Genomic DNA, 21,407 nt, shown 5'->3' on the forward strand with positions numbered 1-21,407 from the left:
CTTGGCGGTCTCTCCTTTACCCACACTGGCCGCCCTGAGGGTCGCGGAGGGGGGGGTCGGCATCTTATTATCAAAGTCCTGCCAGTTTCAGGTTCTCTCTCCTCCTCCCAGCTATTCCTTCTCTTCATTTGAATTACACTCCATTAGACTCTTTTTTCCTTTGCAACTTCGGGTTGCTATCATCTATCGTCCTCCTGGTTCAGCGTCTCAGTTTTTCACCGATTTCGAGTCTTGGTTGACATTTTTTCTTTCAGATATTGTCCCCTCCCTGATCTTAGGTGACTTTAACATCCACCTCGACGATCTCAAGAACTCCTCAACCTCTCGCTTCAGCTCGCTTCTCTCTTAGCTTCTTTCGGTCTCCAACCTCATTCCAACTCTCCAACCCATTCCCTTGGTCACTGTCTTGACTTAGTTCTTCCCTCCAAGTGTGTCATGTCCGACTACTCAGCTTCTGATTTTCCACTATCTGACCATCACCTACTTTCCTTTACTCTTACCTACATCCCACCTCCCCGTCATACCGTCCTTCGCCAGTTCCACGATTTTCATTCTCTTAACCTTAACCATCTCACTCAGTCTTTGGACTCATCCTTAGCTTCTCTCAATCTTGGGGACTCTGCTGACTCAGCTATGTCTTTACTGAATTCTACTCTTTCTTCAACTCTTGACAGCTTTGCCCCAGAATCTACGTGCGTGTCCTCCTCTTCCTCTACGACTAGGCCTCAGCCCTGGATCACTCCCATTGTTAGATTTCTCTGGTCCTGCTCCCGAGCAGCCGAATGTCTCTGGAGAAAGTCCAGGGAGTGGGCCGACTTTATCCATTTTAAGTTCATTCTTTTATCCTTTTCACGCGCCCTGTCGATAGCAAAACAAGACTACTTCAAATCATTGATCTGCGCCAACGAGAGGCGCCCGCAGCGCTTGTTCTCCTGTTTCAACACACTGTTAAAACCCTCTCCTCCCTCCGTCTCACCATTATTTTCTCCCTCCGACTTCGCCAATTACTTCATTACAAAGATCACTACCATTCGTTCTGAGTTAACTCCTGATGATTTGGCTCCCACCATTAATTTCCTCGCCCCTCCTACTAATAAACTCTCTGTGTTTCCTCCTGTTTCTCTGTTCGCTGCTGAACTCATCCAAACCCACCACCTGCTCTCTTGACCCACTTCCTTCTCGTCTTCTAATCTCTATAGCCCCCTATTTGTTACCCTCCCTCCTCTATATCTTTAATCTCTCTCTCTCTTTGGGTTCCTTCCCCTCAGTCTTCAAACATGCCTTAGTTTCCCCTATCCTGAAAAAACCCTCTCTCGACCCCTCTCTCGACCCCTCTTCCTTGGCTAGCTATCGTCCAATCTCTCTGCTTCCTTTTCTCTCTAAGGTGTTGGAACGAGTTGTCTATTCACACTGTCTTGAGTTTCTTGAAACCAACTCCATTCTGGATCCCTTCCAGTCTGGTTTTTGCCCACGGCACTCCACAGAGACGGCCCTTACTAAGATCTCGAACGATCTTTTGCGGGCCAAGGCGAATGGCCTTTATTCTATCCTTGTCCTTCTCGATCTGTCTGCGGCCTTCGACACCATGGACCACTGTCTCCTAATAGATGTACTCTCTGACCTTGGTTTCTCGGGCCTTGTTCTCGATTGGTTCACATCTTACTTGTCAGATCGATCTTTTTCAGTGGTCTCGGGTGGTCAGACCTTGTCTTCTGTCCCCTTATCTGTTGGAGTTCCTCAGGGCTCTGTTTTGGGTCCCCTTCTGTTCTTTTTATACACACTCTCCCTTGGCAAACTTATCAGTTCTTTTGGTTTCTCCTACTATCTGTACGCCGATGATACCCAACTGTACCTTTCCACCCCTAATCTTTCGCCAGAGCTAGAGCAGCAAGTGTCATCCTGTTTAACAGCTGTCTCCCACTGGATGCACCATCGGCGTCTGAAGCTCAACATGTCCAAGACTGAGCTTCTTGTTTTCCCTCCTAAGCCCACCCTTCACTACTCCTTTTCTATTTCTGTCAATAACATCTCTATCCAGACGGTCCAGGAAGCCCGCAGTCTTGGTTTCATCTTTGACTCCTCTTTGTCATTTATCCCTCAGATCCAGACTACAGCCAAAGTCTGCAGATTTTTTCTCTATAATATCGCCAAAATCCATCCATATCTCTCAGCTTCTACCGCAAAGACACTGGTCCATGCCCTAGTGGTCTCACGACTAGACTACTTGCACAGGCAGCAAGTAAAAGGGAACCATGGTCTGCGATGTCTCTACACTAATGCACAGAGCATGGGAAATAAGCAAGATGAACTCGAACTCCTAGTACAACAAAGCAAATATGATATAATAGGCATCACTGAAACCTGGTGGGATGAGTCTCATGATTGGAATGTGGAAATAGAGGGGTATAACCAAACAGGAAAGGAGGGGGAATAGCACTATATGTCAGAGATATTTACACCAGTGAAGAGATCCTGGACATCAATCATGGAAGCCAGGTGGAGAGCATCTGGATAAGAATCAAAGGGGAGGGAAACAACAAGGATGTTACGGTGGGAGTCTACTACAGACCCCCAAGTCAGACTGAGGAATTGGATGATATCTTTCTAGAACAGATGACCACACAGTCAGAAAAGAGAGATGTAGTAGTGATGGGCGACTTCAACTATCCTGATATTTGCTGGAAGTCAAACTCAGCAAAATCCTCAAGGCCTAGCAAATTCCTCACTTGCCTGGAAGACAGTTTCATGGTCCAAAAGGTGGAAGAGGCAACAAGGGGGTCAGCTATTTTAGATCTGATCCTAACCAACAAGGATGACTTGGTTAATGGGGTGCAAGTGGTGGGATCATTAGGTGGAAGTGACCATGTTCTCCTGGAGTTTGTAATACAGTGGAAAGGAGAAGCCAGGCATAGTCAGACACGCATCCTAGACTTTAGGAGAGCGAATTTCAGTAAACTTAGAGAAGTATTGAGGGCGATTCCATGGTCAGAAATACTAAAAGATAAAGGAGTTCAGGATGGATGGGAGTTTCTCAAAAGAGAGATACTGAAGGCACAATTTCAAACAGTTCCAGTGAGAAAGAAAAACGGGAGGTGTCTCAAGAAACCAGGATGGATGACTAAGGAACTTTCAACTGAGCTAAGTTTGAAACGGAACATGTATAAGAAATGGAAAAAGGGGGAAATCACAAAAAAGGAATTCAAAGAAATAGCAGGCATGTGTAGGGGTAAAGTCAGAAAAGCTAAAGCGCAGAATGAACTCAGGCTTGCTAGAGAGGTTAAGAACAATAAAAAGGGCTTTTTTGGATATGTCAGCAGCAAAAGGAAGAAGAAGGAAACGGTAGGGTCACTGCGTGGAGAAGATGGCAAAATGCTAACAGAAGACAGAGAAAAGGCAGAATTACTCAACACCTTCTTTGCCTCAGTCTTCTCAGAAAAGGCAAAGGGTGCTCAACCTGAGGATAATGGAGCAGAGGACAGAATAGGGGAATTTCAGCACAGAATAAGTAAAGAGATAGTAGAGGAACACCTTATTAATCTAAATGAATTTAAGTCTCCGGGACCAGATGAACTCCATCCAAGGGTATTAAAAGAACTGGCAAATGTAATATCGGAGCCATTGGCAATAATCTTTGAAAACTCCTAGAGAACAGGAGAGATCCCAGCAGACTGGAGGAGGGCAAACGTTGTCCCCATCTTCAAAAAGGGGAAAAAAGAGGATCCCAACAATTATCGTCCAGTTAGTCTGACATCAATACCAGGAAAGATTCTGGAGCAGATCATTAAACAGAGAGTTTGTGAACATCTAGAAGGCAATGCCATACTCACAAAAAGTCAACATGGGTTTCAGAGAAACAAGTCATGCCAGACAAACCTAATCTCTTTCTTTGATAAAATTACCAGCTTGGTAGATGAAGGGAATGCTGTGGATATAGTATATCTTGATTTCAGTAAGGCCTTTGACAAGGTTTCCCATGACATTCTTGCAAACAAGCTTGTAAAATGTGGGCTAGACAAAGAAACTGTTAAATGGATCTGTAATTGGTTGACTGGCCGAACCCAAAGGGTGCTCAACAATGGCTCCTTTTCATCCTGGAGAGAAGTGACCAGTGGGGTGCCACAGGGCTCTGTCCTGGGCCCAGTGCTATTCAACATCTTTATCAATGACCTGGATGACAGAATTGGGAGCATACTTATCAAATTTGCAGATGACACCAAATTAGGAGGAATAGCTAATACCCCAGAGGACAGGATCAAGATTCAAAACGACCTGAATAGACTAGAAAGCTGGGCCAAAGCTAACAAAATGAAATTCAACACAGAGAAATGTAAGGTATTGCACTTAGGGCGGAAAAATAAAATGCACAGATATAGGATGGGTGACACCTGGCTGAATGAAACTACGTGTGAAAGGGATCTAGGAGTCCAAGTAGACCACAAGTTGAACATGAGTGAACAGTGTGATGCGGCAGCTAAAAAGGCCAATGCTATTTTAGGCTGCATCAATAGAAGTATAGTGTCTAGATCAAGAGAAGTAATAGTGCCACTGTATTCTGCTCTGGTCAGGCCCCACCTAGAATATTGTGTCCAGTTCTGGGCGCCACAATTCAAAAAGGACATTGAGAAACTGGAGCGTGTCCAAAGGAGGGCGACAAAAATGGTGAAGGGTCTGGAAACCATGCCCTATGAGGAACGACTTAGGGAGCTGGGGATGTTTAGCCTGGAGAAAAGAAGGTTAAGAGGTGATATGATAGCCCTGTTTAAATATTTGAAAGGATGTCATATTGAAGAGGGAGCAAGCTTGTTCTCTGCTGCTCCAGAGAACAGGACCCGGAACAATGGATGCAAGCTACAGGAAAAGAGATTCCACCTGAACATTAGGAGGAACTTCCTGACAGTAAGGGCTGTTCGACAGTGGAATGCACTCCCTCGGAGGGTGATAGAGTCTCCTTCCTTGGAGGTCTTTAAACAGAGGCTGGATGGCCATCTGTCAGGGATGCTTTGAATTTGATTTCCTGCATGGCAGGGGGTTGGACTGGATGGCCCTAGTGGTCTCTTCCAACTCTACGATTCTATGATTCTATGATTCTATGATTCTATACTGTAACCTCCTCCTGGCAGGGCTTCCCCTCTCTCATCTCCACCCATTAATTTCTGTTCAGCATTCAGCTGCACTCATTATTTCACTCGCTCGCCGTTATGATCATGTATCCCCTCTGTTGTCCTCCCTTCACTGGCTCCCTTTTCCTTTCCGCATCAGGTACAAACTTTTGCTACTCACCTTTAAAGCCCTGCATGGGCTGGCTCCTCTTTATTTAACCGATCTTCTCTCTCCCTACATCCCTACTCGCACTCTCCGCTCTGGTAGCCAAAGTCTCCTCTCTCAACCCAGGATCTCCTCTGCCCCATCCCAGATCCGTCCCTTCTCTCTTGCTGCCCCTCATTCCTGGAACCTTCTTCCTCTGCATGCACGGCTCATCACTTCCCTAACCAGCTTTAAGGCTGAGCTGAAAACCATATTGTTTAGGGAAGCATTCTCAGGGAATTTGTGATTGTCATCTGGCTGTTGACAATATTTGATGTGATGTGATTTGTTTGATATTTGATGTTTTTAATTTGTTTTTTCTTTTCTATATGGAAATTTTATCTATTCGTCTTTTAATTGTTATTATTTTAGAATGTACGCCCTGGGCAGGCTTTTATATTCTCTTTAATTTTACCGACTTTGTACAGCGCTGTATATAATTACAGCGCTTTAGAAATAAAGTTTAATAATAATAATAACTCCCCTTCCTTTGGTATACATCTGTGGCCCTGTTTTCACTGGGAAAAGTGGCCAATGTGCAGCTTGACAATTTTTAATCAATTTCTTTTTTAAAAAAGGAGGTGCTATATAACCTTATACTAAGAAGAGATTCCTTCAGTCTTTCCTTGAGGGGAAAAAAGTTATCTGCTAGCCTAGAGAACTTGAACTGCAGGGTCTATGGTGTTTCTTTTGTATGTTTAAGGGACATAAATATACACGACTGTGGAGAAGGTCAGTTTCTGGCTGAAGGGACACTAGCTTTTTGCATTTATTTCATATCTTCATCCACATTATCTGTGTGTAATCAACAGATTGACATTTTGTAGCATCACTGGCTTCATTTCATATTAACAGTCCTTGAATCTGGTCTGGCTGGGATCTAAATGTATCATGCTTCCAGGATCATTACAAATGCTCAGAGAGTACTATCCTTCACCAGTAATTCCTTCATCCTACACTGTAGAACTTACACTTCTCCTAACCACAGCTCCACTTCTAATTTGGAAGTTGTGGATCCCATATCCACTTTTCTCTATTTCCATTGCTGGAATTTGGAACAATATATTCATGAACTGGCATTAGTATAAGTTAGCACATTTCTTTAAAAGTATTCTGTGATAAAATTAAGTTTGTAAAACTCACCCTTCACAACAAGTTTTGGCTACTCCAGTGAGATGAAACAATAGCTAGATATATTTCTGAATTTTTCTTTGTACAGTTCTCAGTTGTATAACCCATCTTGTAACTGTCTCAACAGACAATAATAGATCTAGGTTTGCTCAGGTGCAACTTTTTCAATGGAACACATTTGCCTTTTTTGACCCTAGCTGGTGCAACATAAAATATGTCTTAACACCTTTAATTGTTGTTCTTAATCTAAATTTCCTCATTTAAATACTCCTCTCCAACTTTGATGGATCACTGTGCAAGATCTGCTGTCTGCTTGTCACTCAGCTTCAAAAGACATCTATTATTTGCTGATTCATCCAACACACATGTGATTTCATATGTATGGTGTGATCAAAAGTGTATGGTGTCCCACTGAATCCAGTGACTTACTCCAGGTGAACATGTATAACAGGTGGTAACTGCATGGGTGTTGGTGGCCAATTTTCCTAGCTGGTGGCTACATACACTGTTAACAGCATGGCTAAAATCTTCCAGTTTTGTCCATGCGCTTCCCAAAATGATGACAGGAAGTGATGTCACACCACTTCTGTTTGCCATTTAGGCAAGGACACACAAAATTTGAAGTAATTGGGTGGGTTCTGTGGTTGTTGGATAATTGGTACACTTTTGGAGGTTTTTGTATGGTTTTCAGGGGACTACAAAAGTGGGCTTCAGGGACCTCATGTGGCTTGCAGGCTACACTTTCCTCATCCTTTGTCCTGTTACAGACAGCCAAAATAAAGCTGCTTCGAGTCACAGTGGAGGTATGGTGTTTCAATGATGTATGCATCCTAAGAGTCCAGAAGTCGCACCAAAGCCACGCTCCAGCCCTAAGGACTGGAGCATGGCTTTGGTGTGGCTTCTGGACTCTTCGGACGCATGCATCATTGAAACACCATACCTCCACTGTGACTCGAAGCAGCTTTATTTTGGCTGTCTGTAACAGGCCTTTGGCATTTAGGAAGAATTGCAGCTTTAAGTAGCAAATAGCTGCTTTTCTACTTTGCATTCTAGATTTATAATTATAATATGTTCCTGTCATGCATCATGCAAGCATGATTCAAAGTCAATATCCAGCACAATCTTATGCATGTTTACTCAGAATAAAATTTGCTGGTTTCAATGAGTCTTGTTTCCAAGTAAGCATTTTAGGACCGCAGCTTTATACTTCACACATACACACACAGAGTAATCCCATGTATTAATGTGGAAATAAATCCAAGGCCCATGGCAAATAACAAAATACCACCCCCTTCCCTTTCCTTGTATAAAAGCTGGACTGGCAGAGATGAATCTTTCCTCTGTGTTGATGGTGAGACATGATCCTTCATCACATTACTACTTGAGCTGACTGCTTCACTCTGCCTAATAGTAGAGCCAGCCCCGCTAAGTCCTATGGAAGTCAGACCAATTTGTATCGAGTGAAATATGCTTATGTATGGGCTTGTCTAAATAATCAAACAATTGTTTTAAGAAATATGGTAAAAGAAATATCAACCATCTCACTCCAGCAACTTCATGTCATACTATCCAGGAAGGCCCAATAGAACCATAATCTCTGGAGTCTGGAGGTAACAGAATCCATTTCCTCAGGACTTTTAAAGGCTCCAGGTGTATTGCACCTCCTGGTCATGACATGTTAATAAGGAAATGAGAAAAGAGGGTTGGATTCAAGGGACAAAAATAGGCCCCATGAAAATTTCAGAAAGGATGAAGAAAGTCAAGAGAAAATGAATGCATTCCATTTTGTTTTGAGAAGGCAGGCAGAAGTTGGATGAGGAACTTCAAAAACATGATTGATGTTGAAAATGAACAAAAAGCAATGGATTCATGCTGCAGGGCTGTAAGCTTATATGAAGAATTAAAGTTGACCAGATAGGGAGAGCTGTTGGCTAGCAAGACATAAATAACTCATAAATGAAGGAAGGAAGGAAGGAAGGAAGGAAGGTAGCTAAATGCTTAGTGAAAATTGCCATCTCTGCAGGTTTTGAGATGCTGAGTAAATCACATCTGGCAAAGAAGCTTTAAGTGCAGCTAATCCTCTCTGTAATATCTACTGGTAGCCACACTGTAGATTACTGTCCTTTTGTACTTATGACATATTGGATTTCTCCACAAATGCTTTCTGTGCTCCTACAGAGTTCCATTCCCTAGTTACTCAGATTTTGTTATCTGGGGCAATCTACTGATTGATTTATCAGTTCCGTCTTATTGATAAAATGTATTTTATGAAATAATTCAGTCTCATGTGTGAACGGTGGGATTTTGAAGGAGCATAGTTTATATCCATAGTTTGATTTGACTGCTTCAGTATGATGTTCAAGACAATGACCTATTAGATGGCATGTCTCTGATATAAGAGTACAAATAGATATGATGTAGAAGATTTATTCGTGATTAGGATAATTCACGTTGTTTTACGAAAACTGGAACACATAGGCTGAAATTCTGTTAGTTCCGATTAAAGTAGATCCACCAAAACAATTGTTGAATGTTTGAAAAGAATGTTGAAGATGATCATATGTCCAGATAACCAAATTGTTGAATATTTTCACTCTATACTGCATTCAAAAAAGCGGGCTTATATCCATGAAAGCTCATGTGAAAATAACATACCAGTTAGTCTTAAAGGTGCTGGCACAATTCTGTTTCATTTTTTCTACTTCCCCTTCCTGCCTCCTTGTTAATTGTTAACAGTGAGTCAAAACAGTGTTGAATAGCGGATGTCCATGAAGATTGAAATGTTTTGCAACCAGTTTTTGTGTATTTCCCATTCCTAATATCTGATTTATATCCGTTCTGGCAAGAGAGTGGTCTGTTTGCCCAATGGAGAGTGCTGAAGGGCAATGTTGACAGAGGATGGCATATATTACATTAGAGGATGAACAAGTGAAAGTAGCTCTAATATTATGGATGAGGTGATTAGGTCCTGTGATGGCATTTCCTGAGTAGATGTGTGGGCAGAGTTGGCAGCTGGGTTTGTGGCAAGCCCATCCCCTCCTCCATTTCCATGGCCGAGCTGGGACTCGAACCCTCTTCTCCGGAGTTGTAGTCCAGCTTTCAAACCACTACACCAAACTACATCCTGCCTTGTAGCAAGGTGATAAATTTAACCAATTTGTCATCTGGAAAGAAAAAGGTGTATATTGGCTCAGATATTTGTTTATAAATATTAGACCTATATCAAAAGGACAACTAACAGAAAAACTGGAAGAATATACCTCTAGCTCGTTGAACTAAATTCAGTCTTCACATTTGCCCTAAGTAATATAAGGATATGGGTTCACCCTGCTCCCTTACAATTTTTGAGACACATTACCTTGATACTTCAAAAAGAATTAAGGGATAGGACTCTAAGGCTGCATCTAAACTGCAGAAATAATCTAGTTTGGCTGCCATGACTCAATGCTATAGTATTCTGGGAAATGCAGTTTTGTTAAACATTTAGCCTACTCTGTTAAAGAGTTATGGTGCCACAACAAACTACATTTTCCAGAATTCCATAGCACTTGGCCATGGTGATTAAAGCAGTGTCAAACTAGTTTATTTCTACAGTGTGGGTCCAGTCTAAGATTTATAAAACAGTTAGTGAGAGTACATATAGGCCCACTAAAGGATCTAAGGATGCCTAGGTGTATACATCAATGAAAATAAATGGGATAGAATTTGGTAGTCTCCCCCATATAAATTGCTGCCTGCAACAGTAAAGTAAGTTACTCTTAAATTGCTAAGGGTATTTGTATCCTCTAAGGCTACACAGAATCAAGAATGATTTGTGAGATAGATATTGGAGAGTTGTGATGATGTTGGCACATGGGATTGTTGCTCCAAAATAATTTCATTTTGGCTGCAGGTCCTTGACTGGATTAACAAAATAACTAATCATAATGTGATTTCAAAGTACTTGTATTCAGCAAGGATAGAGATAGGAAGGACATGGCATAGCTTACAAGATTTGTCCATTTGTTGCTGGTTGGACAGAGAGTTTGAACCCTTACGTTGTAATAGAAACTGATACTCAGACTTCACCATGCCAGGGTTAAAATAGCTGAAAACATTTTTGTGACTACATAGCATTTGTTTATAACATACAACACATGCAAATACTAGTCATGGCTCACCAATGAATCACATGATATGCTGGAAGTTTATCATGAGCACTTTTTGGATATTGATTATGGCCTGTTTCTTTCATTTGATAATAATTATCTGATTACACTCTGCATCATTGAATCTTGTCAGTGGTGAGGGAGGGTGGGATGTAGTAATACAGTGGGCACTTGTTATTCACTGGGCTTTGGTTCCAGGACTCCCGTGGATACCAAAATCTGTGGATGCTCAAGTCCCGTTAAATACTATGGGTTAGTAAAGTGGGATCTTTTATATAAAATAACAAAATCAAGGTTTGATTTTTTGGAATTTGTATTTGTTTTGAACATCTTCAAGTCATGGTTCATTGAATCCATGGATAAAGAATCTGTGGATATGGAGGGCTGACTATAATTTAGTATTATACTAAGTAAACAGCGAATAATTATTTTTAAAAATCTACATGCTTGCCACCAAGTCACCAAACGTGGTGTATTATCTAATGGGATCAAACCTAGTCTCTAGAAAAATTTTGTACCAAATCTATCAACTCTGTTGGGCACTTTCTAAGTGAATATTTGGAATTTCTATATTTTTAAATCTAGAATGAGTATTTAAAGACTGATTTTGGCAAAACATGATATTTTCATCCAGGCAGACACCCTGAACTTTTCTGTATGAATTTCATAGACAGATCTGCAAACTCCTCCTTCCAAAAGTTGGTGGTTTTGCTCCATATTGCATGCAAATTGATATGAAATAAATTTTATGGATTGTAGCTGCTACCACTCAGATTTCTATTTCATTCAAAGCATAAGCAAAAGTATCAATAGCAATGCAGCCTCGATTTTGTGGAACAGTATAATTTCAAAAGGTGTGTTCAAAAAGTGGGGGAAGGTTAGGAGTAAATCCAAATGGCTTAATAACCTTTTCCTACTTTTCAAAGTTTCTGTTTTCCATGTGGGGAAGAATTAAGAAATACATTTTCCACCAGAGAGCAAATGGCAGATTTAGGTGAAATTTAAATGAGGAAAAAAAGTGTTCAGAACTTGGTCCTCTCCTTTCAATACACATTCCCTATTGTTGTGAAATCCATTCCAAACTTTGGAACAGTTGTCTTAGTATGAACATACTGATGCTAGATCTTCAAAGAAAGATTAATTTGTCACTGTTGGCAATTTTATAAAATTAAACTGACCCATTAAATTGTTAACTTTAAAAAAAATCATTTAGGATTGTTGAAATGTAATAAATTAAAAGTAATAGGAAATGGTAATTGTTACTCGGAAATAACATTTAATGATTAAAAATGAATTTTAAAATCATTGTTGAATATTTTAATGAATTAGATATAATAAATTAATTATTAGATAATTATTTCCAAGCTCTGACTTGTAGTCCACCAAAGCTGCTAGTAAAAGCAGTAAAAGCAGTAGCAATTGCTGTCTGGCTTAACTATGGACAATCTTAAAATGAATGATTATCTCCCATCTAGTAGCTTCCTTTAACTGGAATCCTATGCACCCCTACCTAGGAGTAAGCCCCACTGTATTCCAAGGAAGAACACATAAGCTTCCACTATTATCTGTGAGTCGCTTTGGGTCCCTCCAGGTAGAAAGGTGTCATATAAATGAAATGAAATGAAATGAAATGAAATGAAATGAAATGAAATAAATAAATATTAATCCCACCCAGGTAAACCATGAACTAGCTATGTAATCCAATGTCTCTCAGTTAATATCTTGCAATATGGAGGAAATAAAAACTACTGAGCCAGTAGGCAGAATCCCGTGGAGGACTTTTCTTGGCAGAACATCAGTAACAGAAATAGATTAAATTCAATGAAGTTATGAATGAAGTTTGAAATTTGCCAAAAATAGACAACTTGATTGACTTTTTTAAAATTAAGGTGATTGACCTGGTTTGGAAATCCAGCATTAATGTTTCTCCAAAATTAAGTTATTAATGAAGCTATTCATTAATTGCATGCGCCACAGTGCTAAAGATACAAGTTTTAGATTATCTAGTATTTTTTTTAACCCAAAGCCTAGTTCTCTTGTTTTGGTTTTTTGGTTTTTTTGTTTTGTTTTGTTTTGTTTTTCAAAACATTACAAGACTCAGAGTACTGACTCAAGAGAAAATTCAATGCGATGAATAGGTTAGGGGCTTTAGCAATCTCTATAACTGATCCAAAAACTGTAAATGATCCATGTTAGTGAAAACACATAGACACCGGAGAAGGTCAGAAAGTTGTGGCAAGACTTGAAATGGATATTTGATTTTAGTTATCTTGTGACATCAGAGTCAAAAAGAAGGATTTGTTACAAACCTGATTCATTAAACCATACAGTAGTTATGAACTGAAAAACTTTTACAAATTTGTTATAAACCTGTTATATATCTGATTATTAAAGGTGTTTGTGTGATGCAAAATAATGTGATTTTACAGGGTTGGTGTGAGGATAAACTGAGGAGGAGGTGTGCAATCCATGCCACCTTAATCTTATTGGAGGGAAGATGAGGTATAAGTGTCAATGACAAATAAATACATAGAGAAAGATTTTTCTTCCATAGAATAATTTACAGAAGATTATTTGCTATTATTTTATCATTTTATTTTCAGTGCCAGAGAAGAGAAAGGTCTTTGTGGGATTTTTTTCCCTCCTTGCGTGCCCAAAGAATTTGGCTGCCTTTGAGGGTGGATCTATACTGTAGAAATAATGCACTTTGACACCACTAAGTACTGAAGCTCCATCCTATGGAATCCTGGGATTTGTAGTTTTACAAGGTCTTTAGCCATCTTTGCCTAGGAGTGTTGCTGCCTCATAAAACTACACATTCCAGGATTCAGTAGTATGGAGTCATGTGCCAAACTGCATTATTTCTACAGTGTAGATACAACCTGAGTGCCATGTAGCACAGGTGAGTGCGGAGGGAGGGCTGTTGCTTCCTCTGCCTTAGTGGTCTAGCCCTTTTGTGAATTGATCTGTCCTTCCTTGTATAAACTGACCTTCATGTGTTCCTCATGCAGAGATGCCACAGTTCTCCAGGAGGGTCTTCTGGGAGGATGGGCTTGAATAGCTTTTCATGGGAAGGTCAGCATCAAAGATTCTGCAGTCCAACCTAACCAGGTAAGACGATTGCTTGTGTGAACTGAGATTGCAGGTTGGGCTTGTCTTTTGTTTGTGTTACCGATCTTGAACACTGAGATACAACAGAGAATGGGTGTCATAACTCTGAGCTGAGCAATTTCCGCAACAAAGAATATCTATCATTGATGTTCACAGAATTTATAGCTTGCATTTGGATTAGTTCCACCTTCCATTTTGCACCGATTTGTTGATTGTAATCCTAGCTGCCTTACTCAAATATTGTCTTTTACAGCTAGGATGGTATGCACTAAATTTTGGAAATTTTAGTACTTGCTAATGACATTTTTTATGATACAATGAATTATATGCAAGCTTGTGGTATCCAACAGTAAAAATGTACCACTGTAGATAGAAACATAATGTATAAGCAGTATGCTTCCATTTATGAGAGACCCCTGGGAGAAATCCAAAATATATGGATAACCATATGTTTGGAGCAGAAAACAGGGTGCTTAATACAGAGTGACTTGGAAGGACTAAAATAAAACAGAACCAAAAAAGAAAAACCCTTAGGTAATTAAAAGACTTGGACAACAGAGGCCCTGAAACATTGTAGGTTCAGATTTATTTTGAAGCATAATATTTCAAATGTTTACCAGATGCACAGAAATGTTTTTTTCTTTAATGACTTGGTCACAAGTGTGGTTTTCAGAACTCAAGAGCAGGGAAACAGAATGTAGATAACACAAACCACATGTACCTGTTCTCATCTGGCAAATGAAAAAAAAAAAAACAACCATGACCTTCAGGTTTCCAATAGTCTTTTCTGAGTTCATTAAACTACTTTAATAACTGTCTTCCTCCTGCATGGCTACTGTGCCCTTTCTTTAAAAGTTCATGCATATGAGGAAGTTAAATGCTACAGGTGTTTCACGGACATCAGTTAGCTAGGTAAAGAAGCTGCCCAGGAAAAGTAGCATTAGTATCATGTTGAACCACTGAGCCAAATCCTGGAGCTAGTGTGATCTGTAGTTTACCCTTCCTAGTGTTTCCAATGATGAGGCAGAACCAAGTAGACACCAGGCCCCCCTGTGTGGACCGTGGACCCTGAAATCCATCTAACCCATGTATACCTGGCCCTGTATTAGTGGCTACAACATGAATAAGCTTAGAAAGAATATTCAAAGAAATTTTAAAAATGTCCCCAAACCATGTGTTTCATATCCTGCGAAACCCTGATGAGAAGTGACCTGGACTATTGAGAATCTTTGCAGTTCAGGATTTATTCTGCGTAAAAATTGCATGTGGTTGTTTTGCAAATAAAACAGCCATTTCTGCACAGGAAACAACATTTTTCTGTATAATGTCTCTATGCAGAGATATTTTCTGCACAGGAAAGGCTGTTTCCTATACACAAAATGCTGTAATTGGGAATTTATTTGGAAAAAAATTTCAAGTTGTTGATTTGCAAAGAAAAGAGCAAGATCTGTACTGAAAACAGCATTTCCGGCACAAAAATAACTTGTTTGCATAGAAAATGCTGTTTCCTGCACAGAAAAGTCTGGTTTCTGTGCCAAACAGCCATGTGTGAATTTTGCAAAGAATAAGTCCCAAATTGTAAATAAAATTTGAAAACAGTGTGGTTTTCAAAGACTTTCTCACAGTGGGAAGAAAATTGCTAAAATTACTAGTTGCTTATTTCAAGAAGAAAATGAGTGAAAAATTACATCCCTAGTCAGGAATCCATCCATTATTCTAACTCCCCCACTTTAGTGTGCACTTCTGAGAGTACAAACTAAACAAAAAGCAATGGCCATTGTTTGTACCCCAGACTGATCTGTGCCTTCCCACTCCCTTTTAAGTGATAATCAATTGCTTCATAGTTAAGAAATGTTACACTAATATTCTCCAACATGTGGGCTCTGTAACAAAATTTTAGCCCTCAGAGAAGAGGGTACCAAGCAGCTAGCCATGCCTCCTTGCAGCTGGCTGTGTCATGATTCTTTCCAATCTTTGGTGCACACTCTAAATTCATAACTGTGGAACTACTGCCATTATTGCACATGTCCACCCAAACCTACCTTAGCATCCAGAAGGCACAATGAGTGATTGGACAGTGGCTTGCTGTTAAGGAGATATAGGTGCAAAACACACTGCAGAAATAATCCAGCTTGAGACTGCTTTAACTGCCTTGACTCAATGCTAGGGAATCCTGGGAATTGTAGTTTGTTGTAGCACCAGAGCTCTTTGACAAAGAAGGCTAGATGTCTCACAAAACTACAGTTTCCAGAACTCCCTAGCATTGATTCAGGGTAGTTAAAGTGCTCTCAAACTGGATTATTTCTGCAGTGTGTTTTAGACCATAGAACTCTAGGTCTGTGGTGGAGAACCTATGGCACGAGTGCCCTCTCTGGCATTCAAAGCCATTTCTGAGGGCACGTGGAGAGATGGGAGGGCAGAGGAAGAGAAGGAAGAGACACGCACCTGTTCCTCCTCTTTCCTCCACCTTCTTGGGTCTTCAGCTGCCTCTGGGAAAATCCAGTCCCTGGAAATCCCACCTCTGGAAGGCAGAAGTCATACCCCCAGAAGTCCCACCTCCCTGGAAGTCCAACCCTACAGCAGCTGGTAACAGCTGGTGCAGGAATGCCTTTGAGTTTGGGCACTCGGTCTCTAAAAGGTTAGCCATCACTGCTCTAGATTATCAATCTATAAATGTAGCGTAGGACATCACGCATTGTTCTTCCTAACTTTCCAAGCCCTGGCTGTTTTCCTAGGTTAGAATCAGATTAAAAAGTCATCTAGGGTAACTTGATGGAGACGATGGGCAGCCATATATTTCAAAGAAACACATAAAGATATTCTGATACTTACTGATTATAATCTCTGTTTGCTCATTCCTAACGCAGTATACCTACTATGTTGATAGATGGGGCTGTGGTACCTTGGGATAGAAGACAATGTTTTAAAAAATATAAAACAAACTAAGCCACGGTGTTCAAGAAAAATGCCAAAATTCAATTCCAAATTCCACAGTAAGACCAAATATTTACAAAATTGTGGGCTAGCTTTCAAGATCACCAGATCTTGAAGCAAGTTGATATAAAAACATGAAGCAAATTGTTATAAAAAGACTAACTTAATACAGATGTCATAAAGTCTGTGTGGTCACATTCTCAAGCTGGAATGTAGAAAGTTACATATAGTGGTCGCGTTTACAAGCTGCTGTATCTAATTCACATAGGACTGTTGGGACAAACGGCAACATGATGGAGGTTTATCTTTCGTTTTAGAATTATGAAACTGAGCAGTTACTCAGATGTGTCTCCTGCCTTAGGTGACAGGCACAGAAAAGTGGCTCAAGCAGCTCTTTTAGACAGCATGTTCTGAAAGCACATTGTTTAAAGAGAATGCTCAGGGAGCCATCTTGTGGTAGATGTTAAACACGAGTGAAAGGCTCCTTTGCCAGGTCAGTTTCTAGGAGGGTAACTCAATGTGTTACTCGTACGCAGTTCATGAAAGCTTGTGCCAGATGAAAGCTTGTGCCAGATGAAACAATCTCACAAGACTCTTTGGTGCTTTTGCCCATCAGTGTACATCGAGATCTGGGAAAAGATGGCATGAATTTTGAAGCATATCAGGATTTTATTTTTTTTTAAAAAAAATGTGTTTATTATCATTTTCACCCTTTTTCTGAAGTCATTTCTACAGTATACACTGAAATTTGAACTTTTCAGTTTGTATGCTCAGAGTTGTCCCTTTGTGGCCAAGAAGTTATGGCATATGCACTGATGTGAACATGTATATTAGGCAATAACTGTAAATAATAAACCCTATGTGTGCATTAGTTTGGACAGATTGTAGTGGGATGTATATACACAGAGAAAAAAAGGGAAAAATCTCAAAAACCAACAACTAGTTGTCCTTGCTCATGAAAAGGAAGAGCAAAGTTTGGTTAGTATCAGAAACTTCCTGTCTGGAGGTACTCAGTGTTAAGCAAAGACTGTAACTCAAATAAATAGAGGACATCAGATCATGGAAGCATTTTATCATTGCAGAATGTGGCAAGGTACCCCCTGGGAATACTCCCTAATTGCCTCTCACTCCCATCTCATTTTCATGATCTGACATAATACAAGGAAAGAGTTATTCTCAACAGTACACCAGTTCTGTAGTCTATTTAGTAGCCTCACTGAATAAATGACATCAAAGCTCGAAGCAGATGCCACCAGACAAGATTTGTTCAAGGACTTATATTTCTTCAATTTTCCATTACTGGAAATGCTGGATTACATAAATCAAAACCAATATTACTTAAAAATAAGCAACAATCAGATCAAAAGAAAAGAAGAACAATATACAAAATGGAGCAGCTACAAGTCAAACTGAGAAACTTTGTTATTGTTGCTGTTTTTTTATTCTTTTAAATATGACTAAGGAATAGGTAAACGTAAGAGCTTCTTGGACTTTAGTCAGCAGTGGACTTCTGGGGCAGGGCATTTTGCATTCTGTGTGCTACAATGGAGGAGACCCTCTCCTGTGTATCGACCAGTCATACCAGAGATTGCTGGAATGTGCCAGAAGAGTTCCAGTGATTAGCAGGTGGGAAGACTCATGAGGTGGTAGACTGTCTTTAGTACTGTGGTTTTAAAAAATGTGATAACAGAGGATTAGTCCAGCTTGTCCATGCCAAATCAGAAAAGTTGGAGAGTATGCAGTAGAACACCTCTTCTCCTCTCTGGATGAGTATTTGTACTCATTACGTCTTTCATTATAAACCCCCTCTAATAGCAAGTTCAAGAGCAGCTGTGGTGTAATGGTGGGACTAGTAGAAGGACTTGTTAGAAAAACTCTTTGTTATGGGTGATGTCTCTTGCCCGGTGGTTCTGAACTGGTACCAACTGGAACAGATGCAGTCTTCTCTGGAACTCAGGAACAAAGTAACTTTAACACAGGTTTTCACTCAAATGAGGGTTTATTGGCTTTGTTGCTATTTACACATTCACAGCAGGCTACTATACAACTATTCTCTTTCAGAGTCCATGCTAGAAGAAAAAAAAACCTGAACATGACATTAGACTTTGTTCTCTCAAAAGATCAACTTTCCCACCAAGTGGACACACCTCTTTCCCATGAAGTCACCATGCAACACAAGAGTATAACAACATATTATGCTTATTTTGTCTATGTCGTTCGTCCTTGTACACTTGTTCTTCCAGGCCTAGACTTCCTGGCCTTCAACAGGAACCATTTTAAACTTTAGTTAACCATTGACACATCTGAACATTTTCAATACAAATAGAAATATATTTTAACAGGACTGTTCTGTGGCAGTGGTGTCAACTATTCTGCCACCATTGCATTTGCATGCAGCCATCCATTGGAGTACCATCTTTAGACGCTGAGTGTCTTAATCTCTTCTGGAAGCAAATTTGGGAGCTGGCCTGTAAAATAAATTTCTTTACTAGGCCTCTGGACAATTCCATGTACTGCTTCCCATTCCAAGGCCCAGAAGGTTTCAAACCAATCAAAATGCCAGGGAGAAGGAAAAACAGATAATCCCTGCTGCCTAGTACATGGGACTAGAAATGAGCACTTGGATGAGCACTATAGAGAAAGAAAAATGGGGCAAATAAAGCAGGGTGAAAGAGAAAAGGCATTAGAGGATGGGGGAACTAATGTTTTCTAACACTGGTGAAGCTGGTTCTTCTGCCACTACACAGTAAAATGCCACATAGGCCATGTGCACTAATAAATAGCATGTCAGTGTGCCTCAGCTTGGAAAAAGGGCTGGATTATCTTCACTCACTAGAATGTGAAGTAGAGAGTGAGATTCAAAGCACATCAGACTGCATAGCGGCTATGAGGGAGACAGCCAAAAACCAATCCCCTCTCTCAGTACACACAGCCCTGAGGCTCAGGTCAAGGGAACCTCTTTTTCCTTCAGTAATTTGACTGAATAGACCTGCTGTTTCCCCTTGCTCTCCTTAACCACCACCATCCCTTTGTGGGCAACATTGATTTTCCTACCTAAATGGGGAAGGTGTTACAAAGATCTTTTTAAAGCTTCCTTCTGGTTTTGGCCAAATTTCTTTGACAGATTTCCATGTAGATCTTCCCAGTGAGTGGAACTGACAGGGCCCCGAGGGCTGCCTGTTCATTCATCAGGATCCTTCTCTTCCCCTTGAACTCTTTATCTTGTCATATGGGATGAGACCTTGATTTCATTGCTCCCCCCTCCTTTGTGGTGTCTCTTCTCTCAACCTGTGACGCCTGCCTGTCTCTGCAGAGTGGAGGTGACACCTGCACTTCTCTCTCCCCTTGTACATACTCTTAGTCCTGCAAGGGAGAGATTGATGGGATGGGAGGGGAAGAATGAACCTCAACACCAGCAGCACCACTGCCAGCACCTGCTTCTGTGAATTTCTCAGAGTCATGCCAGGGCTTCTGTCTGTCTGTCTGCAGACAGGGAGATGACCCTGGTTATGGAAACAGACATAATTAAAGCCCACTGAAACAGTGGGGAAATCTCAGGCTGGGAAATGTTATGTCTGACTGCAGCTGAAAACAGATGTTCCCCTCTCTTGTCTGTTCTCTCAGTCTGAAGAGGAACAGATGCAAAGTGACATTAAAATGGTAGCAAGGCTGTAAATACCATCCCTAATTATTTTGCCAGGTAGCACCACTTCTTTCTTTCTTTCTTTCTTTCTTTCTTTCTTTCTTTCTTTCTTTCTTTCCCTTCCCTTCCCTTCCCTTCCCTTCCCTTCCCTTCCCTTCCCTTCCTCTCCTGGAGGTCCAATGCAGCCCCACCTGCATTACCTGTGTTTGAAATTTGATTTTCCTTCCATTTTCTTTAAATGACTATTTATTGCTTTTGCAACTCACTGGGATCAATGGAAAGATAGTTGTGTGAGGGAGCATGCCCCTCAATTAGACTAAAGACATTATCACTTGGGTCCCATTCTTGCTGCAGTTGTGCTAATTAGCACAATAGCAAACTTATCAGTTTCAGAGCAGCCATTATTGCACATACTTGCAATTGTGCAACTGGAGCTGCTGCTGCTGTTGCTATTGCATTCTCTTCTGGACTCCCCCTTAATCCTGCCTTATGTCCTAGCCTGTGTGTCTTTCAGGTTTTTTCCTTTTCTTTTGTTTTAAATGTTTTAACACAATCCCACAGTTCTGCTATTGCAATTTATGTTGTAAAAAAATAAAATAAATATAAAAAAATAAATAAACGGAATCAGGTTGCTTGGGAATAGAAAAGAGGAGAAGGCATAGGGGAAACCATATGACTGCCAATATTGCAACTACTGTGGCAGCGACTGTTCGCACATGAGGACTATTGGGACTGCTCTGTGATTGGTAGCTATTGATAAGTTTCCTCCATCAATGAAAAGGTTACCTTAATTGCATTTGGCAGACACAGCAGCTACAATTGGAAGCGCCTTGTTGTGGTGTGTGAGGTATCACCAAAAGCCCTATTTTATCACTGCACTTGCATTTTAAAAGCTGGTGGTAATGTCCTAACAAACCAATCTTGCTGGTCAACAAGAAGGCAGATTCTAAAGAAGCTGGGTACATTTGTCTTTGCACTGGGTGGGTCCATGGAAGCAGTGGCAGAGGTACCTTCTTCAATAAGTAGAGGAATTATATGAGGTTACCACAATAATATTTAATTATTAGATGATATGTGATGGGGGTGTTGATGAAGGTCTTTGAATTCACTTGCTGTGAGATCACAATACACAGGAA

At 40.5% G+C, this 21,407-nt stretch overlaps 1 long non-coding RNA gene across 1 annotated transcript in view; it reads left to right on the forward strand.

Moving 5' to 3' along the window:
- LOC149322121 (uncharacterized) overlaps positions 1–21,407 on the forward strand; it is a 241,442-nt gene that overhangs the window by 31,553 nt on the left and 188,482 nt on the right. Inside the window, exon 3 of the long non-coding RNA XR_016282107.1 lies at positions 13,595–13,694. This is a non-coding gene — a long non-coding RNA (uncharacterized LOC149322121). The remainder of the gene's footprint in view (positions 1–13,594; positions 13,695–21,407) is intronic.

The sequence above is a fragment of the Sceloporus occidentalis genome, unplaced genomic scaffold, assembly GCF_023333645.1.
Source record: "Sceloporus occidentalis isolate IW3139 unplaced genomic scaffold, rSceOcc1.0.p SCAF_1, whole genome shotgun sequence".
NCBI lineage: Eukaryota > Metazoa > Chordata > Lepidosauria > Squamata > Phrynosomatidae > Sceloporus > Sceloporus occidentalis.